Source organism: Cervus canadensis, chromosome 17, assembly GCF_019320065.1.
Source record: "Cervus canadensis isolate Bull #8, Minnesota chromosome 17, ASM1932006v1, whole genome shotgun sequence".
In the NCBI taxonomy this organism is placed as follows: Eukaryota; Metazoa; Chordata; class Mammalia; order Artiodactyla; family Cervidae; genus Cervus; species Cervus canadensis.
Genome location: NC_057402.1, coordinates 34,522,834 through 34,540,899, shown reverse-complemented (window position 1 = coordinate 34,540,899; position 18,066 = coordinate 34,522,834). Strand labels below are relative to the sequence as shown.

Here is an 18,066-nt window from a genome sequence, read left to right as displayed (position 1 = left end):
TTTACTTTATGATAATTTTTTATAAGTTTTGGTAATTTTATCCTTCTGGGAATTTGTCCATTTCTTATTTTTCTTTTTTCTTTTTGAGCTTGTATCCAGCCCACAGAATTGTATCCTAAAACAGGAGTCCGCAAACTTTTTCTGTAAAGGGCTTGATGGTAGGCTTTGTGGGCCATGTGGTCTCCATTAGTACTCCTCAGCTCTCTCACTGAAGTGCAGAAACAGCCACAGACAGCAAGCAGAGAGCTGTACGAGGTTCTCTTCCAATACTGCTTTGTTGATAGTGGGCCAGATTTGGTACATGGGTGTAGTTTTCTGACTCCTGTTTTAAGGTAATACATTTTATGGTTGAAAGTCTTTGTTATCTAGGTAGATCAGGTTTATGATAGAGTGGGATGGAAGTTGATTCCCTTGCTTGCATATCTTTGTGTACTCCTAAGGATATGTGTATTCCAATTTGAAGATTGAGACTTCATTTCCAAGATGTTGTAAAGGTAATTTAGGCATTTTTATAGTTTTGTTCAGGTAAGACAGAAGGTGACCCTCGTAGTATAATTTTCTAGGGCCATAACTCGAATCCCCTATTTGGCCAGTATTCCTTCTGTGAAAAGGAGGTGTTTGTAGGACTTCCCTGGTGGCCCAGTGGTTAAGACTCTGCTCTTTCACTGTAGGGGGCATGGGTTTAATCCCTGATCAGGGAATAAAAATCCTGCAAGCTGCACCAAAAAAAAGAGAGAGAGACATTTGAAATAAAATTTGTTACATGGTAGAAATTATATAGATTATCTCATTTAATCTTCATAATGGTTCTATGAGATCGTTTAATTGGTATACAGTTGACTCTTGAACAGTTGGGGGCCAGGGCCTCCAACCATCTGCAAAGTTGAAAATCTGAGAATAACCTATAGTCAGCCCTCCATATACATGGTTCTTCTGTATCTGCAGTTCTGCGTCTCACATTCAGGCAACTGCCCATCATGTAGTACTGATGTATTTAGTGAAGGAAATGGGTGTTTTAAGTGGACCTGCGCCATTCAAGCCCATGTTGTTTGAGGGTCAACTCTAATTCCCATTATAATTGAGACAGTTGAGACTCAGATTAGGATAATTTGCTCATAATTCTGGCCTTTGATGTCTGACTTCAGAAGTCCATGCCCTTTTCACTACGCTGCCTTTTGTGGAAGATAGGGACTTAGGATTGTACTAGTAGCTGTTTTCTTTCAAGATCTCTGTCATTTCCAAGCTTTTGATTCTACAGACACGTTTCTACATAGATATGTGGGAAAATATCTAGTTTTTCAGAAATCCATAACTAACCACTCATCCATAATTATTGATTTAATTGTCCTTAGCATATCAAACTATTAGATCTGAATGCTGAGAGTTCTGTCTGATGTGGATGAGATGGAAGTTTGTAGCTCTGTAATTGGCTAATTGTTTTTGAATCATTTCTGATGACTACCTTAATTGCATGATGAGTGGAAGACTATTTAGGTCTTCCTGACTTTGTTATCTAAAGGCTTCTTACAAGAGAAATGATTCACCAGAGTCTCATAGTGTGGCATTTGGTAGTCTGGAAGTCCTAATAGCATTTGAGCAAAATCATCCTGTGTCTAGCATGTGTGCTCAGTTGCTCAGTCGCGTCCAACTCATAGCAATCCATGGACTGTAGCCCTCTAGGCTCCTCTGTCCATGGACTTTTCCAGGCGAGAATACTGGAGTGGATTGCTGTTTCCTCCTCCAGGGGATCTTCCTAACCCAGGGATTGGACCTGTGTCTACTCCTATGTAATATGCCCAGCATAAATGGGTATATTTGTCCACTACAAAGGCATATACAAAACTGTTTAATTCTCTATTCATAATAGCCCCCAAACTGGAAATAGTCTATCAGGAGTAGGATGGATAAATACATTGAGGCATAGTTATGTAATAGAATACTATATAGCCATGAGAGAGAATGAACTGCTGCTACATGCAACAAGGGTGAATCTCACAGATGTAACATTGAGCAAAAGAAGCCAAATACTTTAAAAGAGAACTTTTAAGATTCCATTTATATGAAGTTCAAAAACAGGTAAAATGAACCTTTTGTGATAGATATCAGAATAGTGGCTGCCTTTGTGGGAACACAGTGGGGCCTTCTGGGGTGTTCACAATACTGTGTCTTGATTTGGGTGTGTCCTCCCTTAGTGTGTTCATCTGACTAGAAATCCATATGTTGGCACTCCACTTGTTTTAGATTTACTGTTTTCAGTTAATAAAGAAATTTTCTTTGAAACTATTAAAAATCCTACTTATTAGTTATTATTAACATAATATAAACTTGTATGTGTAATATCAGTGCCTTAAAGATATATGTTGAATGGAGAAGTAAAAGTCTTTTCCCATCTGATTGATTTCTGGCATTTCTAAAATTCCTATTACAGCTTTTCATTTTGCATCAATCTCAGCATCAGAGTAGGATTATGATGGAGTATAAATGATAGGAAAGGAACTTCATAATTTTGTGACATTAAGTAGACAAAGGTCAATCAGGAAGGGGAAAATAAGCATAAAATCATGTGTATTTTGTGCCTTTTTCCATCATCAGTGTTGTGGAAATTGTGTGGCATTGGAAATTCACTTGATTTCTTAAATCCTTTGAGATATATTGATAATTGTTGCAACTCAGTGATGGGTGTGTGGGGTTCATTATGCTGTTCTGTCTACCTTTGTATATGTTTGAAATACTCTATAGTAAAAAAAAAAAAAAATTATGGATGAGCCTGCTAATGCATTGTTTCTTTTATTGTCTGTTCCGTCAGCATAGTTTTGTGATACTTGCTCAGTTAAATAATAGAGAATTACTGGAGTTTGTCCTTAGGTTTTTGTGTTTCTAATGAGACACTCCTCTTTTTTTTTTTTTTTAAACTGAAGGAGTGCTTTTTGTGCTCCTTTAAATATATTTTTGCTGTTTTTCCTTTTTTAGACTTATGTTTTATGTAGATATATTTCTGAAATTAATATTTGAAAACTGTTTAAAATGCTGTTCTATTTCTTTTCTATTTTTTGTGGAAAACACTAAGCCAGTGTTTCATTTTATGCTTAGTATTGTAAGTTACTGTTGTTTAGTCGCTAAGTTGTGTCTGACTATTTGCAACCCCATGGACTGTATCCTCTCAGGCTCCTTTGTCCATGGGATTTCCCAGGCAAGAATACTCGAGTGAGTTGCCATTTCCTTCTCCAGGGGATCTTCCTGATGTAGGGGTCAAACTCTGGTCTGGTGCATTGGCAGGGGGATTCCTTACCGCTGAGCCACCAGGGAAGCCCCTATGTCACCTGCTGTTTGCTGACTTCCTTTTGTGTGTAGAACAGTGTTAGATTTCATGTCTTACATAGAATTTCACATAGAATATGCTTAGGGATATTGTGTTTTTGGAACCATTTCCAAGGAGAGCTAAGGCATTTAGATATAAATATTTAGATAACTCTAGATTTTGAGGGATTAACTTCTGTCAAGTTTATTATGTCTCCTTTGATTGAATTAATATTTACTGAGTTCCTCTTCCATCCTAGGCAATCTTATTGGCTGAACAAAACAGACAAGGTCCCTTGCCCTCGTGGAGCTTACATTCTATTGGGATGACACATACAATATAAATAAGATAATTCATATGGTGAGTCATTTTGAAATTATAACAGAAAGTGTTGGAGAGTGATAGGGAGTTAGCTGCATTAAATTGGGTAGCCAGGGAAGGCCTCTGGTGTGGTGACATTTTCGAAGGTAACTGAAAGACAAGATAGTACTAGCCGTTCTTATAACTGCAGAAAGAGTGTTCTGAAAATACATGGTGCAGAATTTTGGAGAGAACAAGCTTGATGTATTTGAGGAACAGTAACAAGGTCAGGTTGTCTGGAGAACAGGAAGAGGAGTGGTAAGAGATGAAGTTGTCTGTAGAGGTTAGTAGAAATGAGATTGTGTAGGGCCTGCAGTCCACGGAAAGGAAGTTAAGCAGAATCATGACAACTGATTTACATTTTAAAATTTGCTCTGGCTGCAGTGTAGAGAAAGAATTGGAGGGGCAGAAATTGAAGCAGAGATGTAACAGGGGACTGCTGCAATTATGAGATGATAGTGACTTAGAGTAGGTAAGTGGTAGGGGAGATGGAGAGAAATGGACATATCTTTGAAGTAGTGCCAATAGGGCTTATTGATGAATTGAATGTATGGGATGAAGGACAAGAAAGGACTCAAGAAGACTCCTGACTTTTTTTCCCCTTTGTCTAAGCAGTATAGTGTATGTTGATGCCATTTATTGAGATGGAAAAAGCTTGAGGCTCAGTTGCTAAGTTGTGTCCAACTTTTTGTGACCCCAAGGACTGTAGCTGGCCAGGCTCCTCTGTCCATGGGATTTTTCCAGGCAAGAATACTGGAGTGGGTAACTATTTCCTCCAGGGGCTCTTCCCAACCCAGAGATCTAACCCACATATTCTGCCTTGGCAGGTGGATTCTTTACTTCTGAGCCACCTGAAAAGCTGTGAGAAAAGCTTGGGAAGGAACAAATTGGGGGATGTTGAGTGTTAGGCTGAAAAAATTAAGAATTCTGTTTTGGACATTTATGAGATGCCTAATCTTTGCGGGGATTGTCCAGTGTGTGAGTTTTCATCTTTATGTTTTATGGAAAACCTTTCTGGGAAATCAATCTCTTCTTATTGAAAGAATGACAATATTCTGTGTCATGCTATACTGGTTATGTTGGCTGCATATAGTTTTCCTCCTTTTTTTTAAAAAAAAATTAAGATATAGCTTGCATACAGTAATAATGCATAGATGTTAAATGCCCAATTCAGTAAATTTTGCTAGATGTGTATAACCTTGTAACTACAGCATCAGTAAAAACAAAGAACATTTTTATTACTCCTCAAGTCCCTCTGCCTCTTTCTAGTCAGTTTTCCTCCCTAAAGGTGGAAGACTTCTGATTTTTCTCACTATAGTTACTCTTGTAGAAATTCTTATAAATAGACTCATATAAATGTATCTGTGTGACTTTCCGTTTTTGAGTATCATCTCTGTTGTATTAGTAGCATAAGTAGTTTGTTATTTTTTATTGTTAAGTGGTGTTCTGTGGTATAATTAATACCATGATTTGTTTCCTCTCTTCTCCTTGTTTCCAGTTTTTGACTGTTGTTATAAAGGTACTTTGTACACTTGTGTACAAGTCTTTTTGTTAATATATGTTTTTATTTCTCCTGGGTAAATCCTAGAAAGGAAATTTTGGGTCACAGATATATATTTGCTATTATAAGAAACTGCCAACCTCTTTTCCAGAGTGCATGTATCATTTTACAGTGTCAGCAGTTACAGGTTGTTTCAGTGCTTCGCACTGTCACAGACATTTGGTGCTTTCATTTTTGGTCTGTAGTGTGGATATAGTGTCTATGGTGGTCTTTTCACAATCTAATAATTTTTTAAATGTAAAGTATACATTTTATCATATAAAATGTATCATTTTAACAGTTTTTAAGTGTACAGTTCAGTGGCATTGAGTTCACTTACATTGTCATGCAACCATCACCATCATGAACTTTTTTATCATATCAAACTGAAACTTTGTACCTGTTAAATAGTAACACTTTATTTCCTGCTCTCCCAGCCCCTGGAAACCACCATTCTACTTTCTGCCCCTGTGAGGTTGACTATTCTAGATACCTCATGTGAGTGGAATCATACAAGTTACATCCTTCTGTGTCTTATTTCACTTTCACTTAATGTCTTCAAGGTTCATCTATGTTGTAACATATATCTAAACCTTCCTTTTTTTAAGACTGAATGATACTGCATTTTTATGGAGTGTTTGTGCATTCATCCATCCTGGACTTTTGGGTGTCTCATTGTGTTTCAATTCACATTTCCCTGTTAATTAATGATGTTCAACAGCTTTTCATATGTTTATTGACTATTCATATAACTTCTTTTGACTGCTTTAAAAAACTGATGTTTTCTTTTTATTTCTTATTTGTAAGTATTCTGGATCCTATCTCTTGTGAATATTTTCTCCTTAATTGTGGCTTTCCTTTTCTTTTTTTTTCTTTTCTTGTTTTGGTGTGCTTATAATAGAGGGCAGAAACATCTTTTTGCCATCATAAATCTGGGAGTTTTCTTGAAATGCTTGATCCTTGGAGGTAGCCTTCACTGGGATGATGTTGAGATGGGGCTAGATTATATGGAATACCTCCCTAAATATTTTTTTTAACAGTACCTTTGTTTTAAATGTATGATTATCTTAACCCATCTAGAGCATGATTTGGTTTGAAAAAAAATTGAAAATGATTTGTTTTGGAAAAAAGATAGTTTTCTACTATGGTGTATTGTAATCAAAGCTAGGTGGTTTTACCTTTTGACTGACTGAGGCTTTATCTTGAGAAAATTATTCAAGATAAGCACAGAATGAAATTGATCATTGCTGCATTAACTATAATTGTGAAAAATTGAGTTATCTAAATGTCCACTGAGGAAAAAAATGATATGTGAATGCAATGGAATAGCACATACACATGGAAAATATGCTATTTTACTAAGAAGCTGCCTTTATGCTCTGATTACAAGTATGTAAATATCCATTATAATCTCTGCTGTAAATTCCCCATCTGTAAAATGGGTTAGTAAAGTAGCTGTCTCATAGGGTTGTCATGAAGATTGAAGGCCCCTAAAGAAGGCCCCTAAAGTTTTAACTCAGTCCTGAGACATAGTAAAATGAGCACTAAATTACTAGCTGCTGCTATTGTTACACAATATAATAGTATGTGTGTAAAGGCTGTGGGATTACATGTGTTCCATTCACTTTTTATTTTCTTAATGGTGATTCTCCCCCCCCCCACCCTTTCTGTTAGCTATTACTGTATTAAATCATTACCAAATTCAGACCATCACCTGTATCAGTCTTGGTCTTGAATCTCAACTTTTTCCCTTCTCCATTGCTTCTACCTATTCCATCTTGCCACTATCTCTTAAATAGGCTGCTCTAGTTGCCTCCCAGCGTCTTTTTTTCAACACCTCTTCCAATTTGTATTCTTTAATGATGATTTTTGATGAGCAGGACTTTTAAATTTTGATGAAATCGAACTCATCAAAATTTTTTCTTTTATGATGAGTACTTTTTTCTGTTTTGTCTAAAAAATCTTTCTCTACTCTAAGGTCACTTAGATGTTCTGTTTTTTTTTTTCCCCCTAGTAGTTTTAGTTTTAACTTTTATGTTTAGTTTATTTTGAATTAATTTTTTGTATCTGATATGGGATAGGAATAGAAAGATATTTTGTTCTCGTATATATCCGGTTGTTCTAGCACCATTTATTGAAAAATCCTTTTTGATTTTTCCATTGATTTATCTTGATACCTTGTGATCAGAAGTCAGTTAACCATGTGTGTACACGTCTGCTTCTAAACTCTGTTCAGTTCATCTGGTTATCTCCTCGCACCAATACCACATTGATTTCTATAGCTTTATAGTAAAACTTGAAATAAGGTAGTGTAAAACAACGGCCTTTGTTTTTCTTTTATATGATTGTTTTGGCTATTCTAAGTATTTTGCATTTCCATATAGATTTTAGGACCAGTTTTCCAGTTTCTCCAAAAAGGCCAACTGGGATCTTTATTTATATTTGATCTGCAGATCAACTTGAGGAGAATTGATAACGTTAAGCTCTTCAGTCTGTGAGTGTGTACATCGCTCCATTTATTTAGATCTTCTTTTAATGTTTCTCAGCAATCTTTTGTAGTTTTTATCATAGAGGTCCAGCACAGTTTTCATTAGATATGTTCCTAAGTTTTTGTGTTTTTTAGTACTATTTTAAACAGTGTTTTGAAGTTTCATTTTTGGTTGTTTGTTGCTATTGTATAAAATACAGTTGTTTATTTTATATTGAGCATGTATCCTGTGATCTTGCTAAAGTCATGCTCAGTTGTTTCGTGTCCGACTCTTTGTGACCCCGTGGACTGCAGCCTGCCAGGCTCATCTGTCCATGGGATTCTTCAGGCAAGAATACTGGAGTGGGTTGCCATATCCTCCTCCAGGGGATCTTCCCGACCCAGGGATCGAACCCATGTCTCTTATGTTTCCTGCATTGGCAGGCAGTTCTTTACCATTAGTGCCAGCTGGGAAGCCCTGCTAAAGTTTCATACTAGTAGGATTTTTTTGGGGGGAGGGGGTGCATTCCTTAGGGTTTTCTACATGCACAGTCAACAATAAAATTTACAAATAAAAATAACTTTACATCTTCATTTCCAATATTTTTGCTTTTTATTTCTTTTTCTTATTGCAGTAGCTAACACCTATAATATAATGTTGAATAAGAAGTAGAACTGGTGAGAGTAGATATTCTTGCCTTGTCCCAGTCTTCAGGGGAAAGAATTCATTGTTTCACCATTAATATGATGTTATCTATAATTGTTTTATAGATGCCACTGCTCCCTTTTTATGTCATGGATGATGTTGAATTTTGTCAGATTATCTTTCTGCATTTGTTGACATGATCATACATGATTTCCCATTTGTTTTGTTAATGTGGTAGAAGACATTGATTTTTTTTTTTTATTGACCTTTTTGTTTGAGATAGCTGTAGATCCATATGTACTTATAAGAAATAATACAGAGAGATTCCTTATACCCTGACTGATTTTCCCTGTTGGTAACATCTTGCAAAACAATAGTACGGTGTCACTACCAGGATATTGACATCATATGGTCAAGATGCAGAATGTTCCCTTACCACAGGCATCCCTCATGTTGCTCATTTATAGCCATCCCTGTTTCCCTGTGTCTCTGCCTCTTCTATCACTCCTGGGAACCACTCTTCTTTTCTCCATTTCTATAGCTATCATTTCAAGAGTATTACACAAATGGAATCATAAAGAATGTAATCTTTTGGGGTTGGCTTTTTTCACTTTTTCTCCATACCACGGTTTGTGTTTAACCTTTGACACATGGAAAGTCATCTAGCCTGTTCCAGTTTGAGGCTATTAGAAGTAAACCTGATAGACACATTCAAGTACAGGTTTTTTCGTGAGTTACGTCTTCCATTCTCTGAGATAAATGACTAGTCGTGCAACTGCTGGGTCATGTAAGAGTTGCGTGTTTAGTTGTTTTTTTTTTTTAATAGCCTCCGTTTTGGCTATTTATTTATTTTTGGCTGCGCTGGATCTTTGTTGGCTGCATGCAGGCTTTCTGTGGTTGCACTGTGCTGGCTTAGGAGTTGTGGAGATGAGCTTAGTTGCCCCACAGCATGTGGAATCTTCCTGGACCAGGGATCAAACCCATGTCCCCTGCATTGGCAGGCAGATTCTTAACCACTGGACCACCAGAGATGTCTGCATGTTTAGACTTCTTTTTTTTTTAAGTTAAAAAATGGCCGCACCGTTTAGTAGTTCCGTCAGCAGTGCATGAATGTGTGAGTTATTCAGTTTTTCCACATCCTTAGCTTGTAGGTGGTGTGTCAGCATTCTTTATTTTAGCTGTTCTAGTGGGCATTAGTAGTGTATCATTGTGGTTTTAGCTTACATTTCCCTAGTGGTTAATGTAATGATGTTGAACATCTTTTCATGTACTTATTTGCCATCTGTATAGCTCTTTGTTGAAATGTCTTTTGTGTCTTTTGCCCACTATGGATTGGATTTTTTTTTTTCCCCATCACTGAATTTTGGGAGTTCTTTATGTATTCTAGATACTGGTCGTTAGTCTTTGTCATATGTATGATTTGTAAATATTTTTTCCCAGTCTGTAACTTTTTTAAAAATCCTCCTAATCAGGATCCTTTTGCAGAATGAAAGTTTTTAATTTTCAAGAAGTCTGATCAGTTTCTCCTTAATAGGTCGTGCTTTTGGTGTCCAGTTGAAGAATTCATTGCCTCACCTTACATCCTGAAGGCTTCTCTTATGTTTTTACTAAAAGTTTTATAGTTTGACATTTTACATTTAAGTCTATGACCCATTTTGAGTAAATGTGTATATATAAATTATGAAACTTAGATCAGGGTTGACTTTCTACTGATGAATATCCATTACCACTTGTCTTAACAACTGAAGCAAGGTATGCAGTATTTGTATTCTTTAACTGGAGATACAAAGCCTGATAAGATTATTAAACTCAGTATCTATATTATTTTATTTTTAAAAATATTTCCTGCTTGGTTCATTGCAGAAGATTGTATTAATTCTCTTCTACTGACTTTTTAAAAATTTATTTTTGAATATTTTATATACTTGTTTATATTCTACATTATGTTTTGACATAATCAAATTGCCTAAATGGAAAATTATAGCAATATATATTATTAGTGAGTTGTATCCTCAGTAATAATATATATTGTTTAGGCATGAATTAACTCTTTTAATGTTTTTGCCTTAATCTTTTATCTGATGTTTTTACTGCAACCCTTTCATTTCTTTTATTTACATAATTTGTTCAACTTAAAAGCATTTTATTTACAGTTGATTTATAGTGCTGTGTTGATGTTTGCTGTACAGCAAAGTGATCCAGTCATATTATACATTCTCTTTAATTTTCTCTTCTATTATGGTTTATCAGAGGGTATTGAATATAGTTCCTTGTGCTGTACAGTAGGACCTTGCTGTTTATCTATGTTATATCTAATAGTTTGCATCTGCTCATCCTAAATTCCCAGTTCTTCCCTGCCCCACCTCCTCTCCTCCTTGGCAACAAGTCTGTTCTCTGTATCTGTGAGTTTATTTCTGTTTCACAGATATGTTCATTTGTAGCGTATTTTAGATTTCACATTCAAGTGATATCACGTGGTATTTGTCTTTCTCTCTGACTTATTTTGCTTAGTCTGATCATCTCTAGGTCCATCCATGTAGCTGCAAATGTCATTATCCCATTCTTTTTATGGCTGAGTGACATTCAGCTATATATGAGTAATGTGTATGTGTGTGTTTGTATATATACACATATATTTTAACATCTGTTTTTTTCTTTTGAGATTTTAATGTAAAAAAGTAGAAACACAGATGGGGCACAAATGTGCATTTTATACCCAAAGATAATGTGGATAATTTGGTTATTACTCATAACATTTTAACAAAATAATCAGAAATTTAGTCATTCACATTAGTAATAACATTAAGAGTTCTTATTAAAGGAGTTTCTCATACATCATCTCACATTGGGAGATGATGTGTGCAGTGGGCAGATGGGAACAAAAAGCAATCAATAAAGAAAATGTGATAAGTAATCTAATAGTGATAATACTGTTTCTAGGAGATAATATTGGAAGTGCTTTTTAAAAAATTTGTTTTTAATTGGAGGATAATTGCTTTACAGTGTTGTGTTGGTTTCTGCCATACAACAGCATAAATCATCTGTTATACATGTATCCCCTCTCTCTTGAAACTCCTGCCCACCCCCACCCCACTATTTGTGACAGAGTACCAGGTTAAGCTCCCAAAATGTCTCCTCCCTCTTGAACATCCCACCACCGCCACCCTACCTGTTGTGACAGAGTACCAGGTTAAGCCTTGAACACGAACAGAGATCATTCTGTCATTTTTGAGATTGCAACCAAGTACTGCATTTTGGACTCTTGTTTCTATGATGGCTATTCCATTTCTTCTAAGGGATTCTTGCCCACACTAGTAGATATAATGGTCATCTGAGTTAAATTCACCCATTCCAGTTCATTTTAGTTCTGATTCCTAAAATATTGATGTTTGCTTTTGCCATCTCCTGTTTGACCACTTCCAACTTGCCTTGATTCATGGATCTAACATTCGTGACATTGTACAAGAGACAGTGATCAAGACCATCCCCAAGAAAAAGAAATGCAAAAAGGCAAAATGGTTGTCTGAGGAGGCATTATAAATAGCTGAGAAAAGAAGAGAAGCTAAAGGCAAAGGAGAAAAGGAAAGATAAACCCATTTGAATGCAGAGTTCCAAAGAATAGCAGGAGAGATAAGAAAGCCTTCCTCAGCTATCAAAGCAAAGAAATAGGGGCAAACAATAGAATGGGAAAGACTAGAGATCTCTTCAAGAAAACTAGAGATACCAAGGGAACATTTCATGCAAAGATGGGTACGATAAGGACAGAAATGGTATGGACCTAACAGAAGCAGAAGATATTAAGAAGAGGTGGCAAGAATACACAGAAGAACTATACAAAAAAGATCTTTATGACCCAGATAACCACAATGGTGTGATCACTCACCTAGAGCCAGACGTCCTGGAATGTGAAGTCAGGTGGGCCTTAGGAACCATCGCTACAAACAAAGCTAGTGGAGGTGATGGAATTCCAGTTGAGTTATTTCAAATCCTAAAAGATGATGCTGTGAAAGTACTGCACTCAATATGCCAGCAAATTTGGAAAACTCAGCAGTGGCCAGAGGACTGGGAAAAGTCAGTTTTCATTCCAATCCCAAAGAAGGGCAATGCCAAAGAGTGCACAATTGCACTCATCTCGCACACTAGCAAAGTAATGCTCAGAATTCTCCAAGCCAGGCAGGCTTCAACAGTATGTGAACTGTGAACTTCCAGATGTTCAAGCAGGATTTAGAAAAGGCAGAGGAACCAGAGATCAAATCACCAATGTCTGTTGGATCATCAAGAAACCAAGAGAGTTCCAGAAAAACATCTACTGCTTTATTGACTATGCCAAAGCCTTTGACTGTGTGGATCACAACAAACTGTGGAAAATTACCAGACCACCTGACCTACCTCCTGAGAAATCTGTATGCAGGTCAGGAAGCAACAGTTAGAACTGGACGTGGAACAACAGACTGGTTCCAAATTGGGAGAGGAGTATGTCAAGGCTGCAATTGCCTGCTTATTTAACTTACATGCAGAGTACATCATGCGAAATGCCAGACTGGATGAAGCAAAAGGTGGAATCAAGATTGCTGGGTGAAATATCAATAACCTCAGAGATGCAGATGACACCACCCTTATGGCAGAAAGCAAAGAAGAACTAAAGAGCCTCTTGATGAAAATGAAAGAGGAGAGTGAAAAAGTTGGCTTAAAACTCAACATTCAGGAAACTTAAGATCATGGCATCTGGTCCCATCACTTCATGGCAAATAAATGGGGAACCAATGGAAACAGTGACAGACTTTATTTTCTTGGACTCCAAAATCACTGCAGATGGTGAGTGCAGCCATGAAATTAAAAGACGCTTGCTCCTTGGGAGAAAAGTTATGACCAACCTAGACAGCATATTAAAAAGCAGAGACATTACTTTGCCAACAAAGGTCGGTCTAGTCAAAGCTGTGGTTTTTCCGGTAGTCATGTATGGATGTGAGAGTTGGACTGTAAAGAAAGCTGAGCACAGAATTGATGCTTTTGAACTGTGGTGTTGGAGAAGACTCTTAAGAGTCCCTTGGACAGCGAGGAGATCCAACCAGTCCATCCTAAAGGAGATCAGTCCTGAATATTCATTGGGAGGACTGATGCTGAAGCTGATGCTCCAGTACTTTGGCCACCTGATGTGAAGAGCTGACTCATTGGAAAAGACCCTGATCCTGGCAAAGACTGAAGGCGGGAGGAGAAGGGGACAACAGGATGAGGTGGTTGGATGGCATCACAGACACAATGGAAATGAATTTGAGTAAACTCTGGGAGTTGGTGACGGACACTGAGGCCTGGCGTGCTGCAGTCCATGGGGTTGCCACGAGTCGGACGTGACTGAGCGACTGAACTGAACCAGGTTAAGCTCCCTGTGTTACACAGCAAGTTTCCACTATTTTACATATGGTAATGTGTATGTTTCACTGCTTCTCTCTCAATTCCCACCATCTCCTTCCCCTCCTGTGTCCACAAGTCTATTCTCTTATGTTTGTGTCTCTGTTCCTGCCCTGCATGTAGGTTCACTAGTACTATTTTTCTGGATTCCATATCAGTTTAGTTCAGTCGCTCAGTTATGTCTGACTCTTTGTGACCCCATGAACTGCAGCACGCCAGACTTCCCTGTCCATCACCAACTCCTGGAGTCCACCCAAACCCATGTCCATTGAGTCGTTGATGCCATCCAGCCATCTCATCCTCTGTCATCCCCTTCTCCTCCTGCCTTCAGTCTTTCCCAGCATCAGGGTCTTTTCAGATGAGTCAGCTCTTTGTATCAGGTGGCCAAAGTATTTGAGTTTCAGCTTCAACATCAGTCCTTCCAGTGAATATTCAGGACTGATTTCCTTTAGGATGGACTGGTTGGATCTCCTCGCTGTCCAAGGGACTCTCAAGAGTCTTCTCCAACACCACAGTTCAGAAGCATCAATTCTTCGGTGCTCAGCTTTCTTTATAGTCCAACTCTCACATCCATACATGACGACTGGAAAAACCATAGCCTTGACTAGATGGACCTTTGTTGACAAAGTAATGTCTCTGCTTTTCAATATTCTGTCTAGGTTGGTCATAACTTTCCTTCCAAGGAGTATGCGTCTTTTAATTTCATGGCTGCAGTCACCATCTGCAGTGATTTTGGAGCCCAGAAAAATAAAGTCAGCCACTGTTTCCACAGTTTTCCCATCTATTTCCCATGAAGTGATGGGACCATATGCCAAGATCTTAGTTTTCTGAATGTTGAACTTTAAGCCAACCTTTTCACTCTCCTCTTTCATGTTCAGGATTCCATACAGATATGTATTAATATAAAATATTTGTTTTTCTCTTTCTGTCTTACTTGACTCTGTAGAATAGGCTCTAGGTTTGTCTACCTCAGTTCAATGGACTCAAATTCATTCCTTTTAATGGCTGAGTAATATTCCATTGTGTATATGTACCACAACTTCTTTATCCATTCATCTGTCGATGGATCTAGGTTGCTTCCATATCTTGGCTATTGTAAATAGTGCTGAAGTGAAAATTGGGGTACATGTGTGTTTTTGAATTATGGTTTTCTCAGGGTATATACCCAGTAGTGGGATTGCTGAGTCATATGGTAGTTTTAGTCTTAGTTTTTAAAGAAATCACCATACTGTTCTGTATAGTGTCTGTATCAACCTAAGTTCCCACTAATAGTGCAAGAGGGTTCCCTTTTCCCCATGTCCTCTCCAGCATTTATTTTTTGTTGACTTTTAACTGATGGCCATTCTGACTAATATGAGGTGGTACCTCAGTGTAGTTTTGATTTGCATTTCTCTAATTAGTGATGTTGAGCATCTTTTCATGTGCCTGTTGGCCATCTCTGTTTCTTCTTTGGAGAAATGTCTATTTAGATCTTCTGCCCATTTTTCAACTGGGTTTTTTTTTTTAACTTTTTATTTTGTATTGGAGTATAGTGGATTAACAAACAATGTTGTGATGTCTCCAGTGAACAGCGACCAGACTCAGCCACACATATGCATGTATCCATTCTTCCCCAGATGGCCCCCCATCCAGGCCATCACATAACTTTGAACAGGGTTCCATGTGCTATACAATGGGTCCTTGTTGGTTATCCATTTAAAAATAGCAGTGTATACATGCCCACCTCACACTCCCTAACTATCCCTTCCCCTCGTCCTTCCCCTTGGCAGTCATAAGCTCATTCTTGAAGTCTGTGAGTCTGTTTCTGTTTTTTAAGTAGGTTTATCTGTATCATTTCTTTTTAGATTCCACATACAAGTGATATCATATGATATTTCTCCTTCTCTGTGTGACTTACTTCACTCAGTATGGCACTCTCCAGGGCCATCCATGTTGCTGCAAATTGCATTATTTTATTTTTTTATGGCTGATTAATATATTGTATTTTTGTACCACATCTTCTTTATCCATTCCTCTGTCGATGGACATTTAGGTTGCTTCCACGTCTTGGCTATTGTAAACAGTGCTGTGATGAACATTGGGGTGCATGCTTCTTTTCAGATCATGTTTTTCTCCAGTTATATGCCTAGGAGTGGGATTGCAGAGTCATACAGTAGCTCTAGTTTTAGTTTTTTAAGGAACCTCCATACTGTTCTCCATAATGGCTGTACTAATGCACATTCCCACCAACAGTATCGGAGGGTTACTGTCTCTCCACATCCTCTCCAGGATTTATTGTTTGTGGATTTTTTGAAGATGACCATTCTGTCTGATGTGAAGCAGTACCTCTTGTAGTTCTGATTTGCATGTCTCAGTTAGTGATAGTATCTTTTCATGTACCTGTTGGTTATCTCTTTCTTCTTTGGATAAATGTCTATTTAGGTCTTCTGCCCATTTTTTTTTATTGGGTTGTTTGTTTTTTTGTTATTGAGTTGTATGAACTGTCTGTATATTTTGGAAATTAAGCTGTTATCAGTCACATTATTTGCAAATATTTTCTCCCAGTCTGTAGGTCGTCTTTTTTGTTTTGTTTATGGTTTCCTTTGTCGTACATTTTTTTTTTTCTTTGTCGTACATTTTTGCTTTTATTTCTATTGCCTTGAAGACTGACCTAAGAATGTATGATTTATGTCAGGATGTTTTGTCTGTGTTCTCTTCTAGAAGTTTTATGGTGTTATGTCTTAGGTTTAAGTCTTCAAGCCATTTCAAGTTTATTTTTGTGTATGATGTGAGGGTTTGTTCTAACTTCATTGATTTACATGTGGCTATCCAACTTTTCCACAGCCAACTTTGGTCATAGCAAACACCCTGTTCCAACAACACAAGAGAAGACTCTACACATGGACATCACCAGATGGTCGACAACAAAATCAGATTGATTATATTCTTTGCAGCCAAAGATGGAGAAGCTCTATACAGTCAGCAAAAACAAGACCGGGAGCTGACTGTGGCTCAGATCATGAACTCCTTGTTGCTAAATTCAGACTTAAACTGAAGAAAGCAGGGGAAACCACTAGACCATTCACGTATGACCTAAATCAAATCCCCTTTGACTATACAGTGGAAGTGAGAAATAGATTTAAGGGACTAGATCTGATAGACAGAGAACCTGATGAATTATGGACGGAGGTTCGTGACACTGTACAGGAGACAGGGATCAAGACCATCCCCATGGAAAAGAAATGCAAAAAGGCAAAATGTTTGTCTGAGAAGGCCTTACAAATAGCTGTGAAAAGAAGAGAAGCGAAAAACAAAGGAGAAAGGGAAAGATATTCCCATTTGAATGCAGAGTTCCAAAGAATAGCCAGGAGAGATAAGAAAGCCTTCCTCAGCGATCAATGCAAAGAAATAGAGGAAAACAACAAAGTGGGAAAAACTAGAGATCTCTTCAAGAAAATTAGAGATACCAAGGGAACATTTCATGCAAAGATGGGTTCGATAAAGGACAGAAATGGTATGGACCTAACAGAAGCAGAAGATATTAAGAAGAGGTGGCAAGAATACACAGAAGAACTGTACAAAAAAGATCTTCATGACCCAGGTAATCATGATGGTGTGATCACTCACCTAGAGCCAGACATCCTGGAATGTGAAATCAGGTGGGCCTTAGCATTACTACTAACAAAGCTAGTGGATGTGATGAAATTCCAGTTGAGCTATTTCAAATCCTGAAAGATGATGCTGTGAAAGTGCTGCACTCAATATGCCAGCAAATTTGGAAAACTCAGCAGTGGCCACAGGACTGGAAAAAGTCAGTTTTCATTCCAGTCCCTAAGAAAGGCAATCTCAAAGAATGCTCAAACTACCGCACAATTGCACTCATCTCACATGCTGGTAAAGTAGTGCTCAACATTCTCCAAGCCAGGCTTCAGCAATACGTGAACCATGAACTTCCAGATGTTCAAGCTGGTTTTAGAAAAGGCAGAGGAACCAGAGATGAAATTGCCAACATCTGCTGGATCACAGAAAAAGCAAGAGAGTTCCAGAAAAACATTTATTTCTGCTTTATTGACTACGCCAAAGTGTTCGACTGTGTGGATCACAATAAACTGTGGAAAATACTGAAAGAGATGGGAATACCAGACCACCTGACCTGCCTCTTGAGAAACCTGTAGGCAGGTCAGGAAGCAACAGTTAGAACTGGACATGGAACAACAGACTGGTTCCAAATAGGAAAAGGAGTACGTCAAGGCTGTATATTGTCACCCTGATTATTTAACTTATATGCAGAGTGCATCATGAGAAACGCTGGGCTGGAAGAAGCACAAGCTGGAATCAAGATTGCCAGGAGAAATATCAATAACCTC

The 18,066-nt window shown here is 37.7% G+C and overlaps 1 protein-coding gene across 2 annotated transcripts in view; it reads left to right on the top strand.

Annotated features, from left to right (window-relative positions):
* The window catches only part of EDC3 (enhancer of mRNA decapping 3), a 57,416-nt gene that overhangs the window by 2,992 nt on the left and 36,358 nt on the right, over nt 1-18,066 (top strand). Inside the window, exon 2 of one of the 2 annotated variants that reach the window (XM_043489407.1) lies at nt 3,558-3,658. The exons of the other annotated variant lie outside the window; for it this stretch is intronic. The gene's annotated coding sequence lies outside the window, so the exon portion shown is untranslated. The remainder of the gene's footprint in view (nt 1-3,557; nt 3,659-18,066) is intronic. 2 annotated transcript variants of the gene reach the window in all.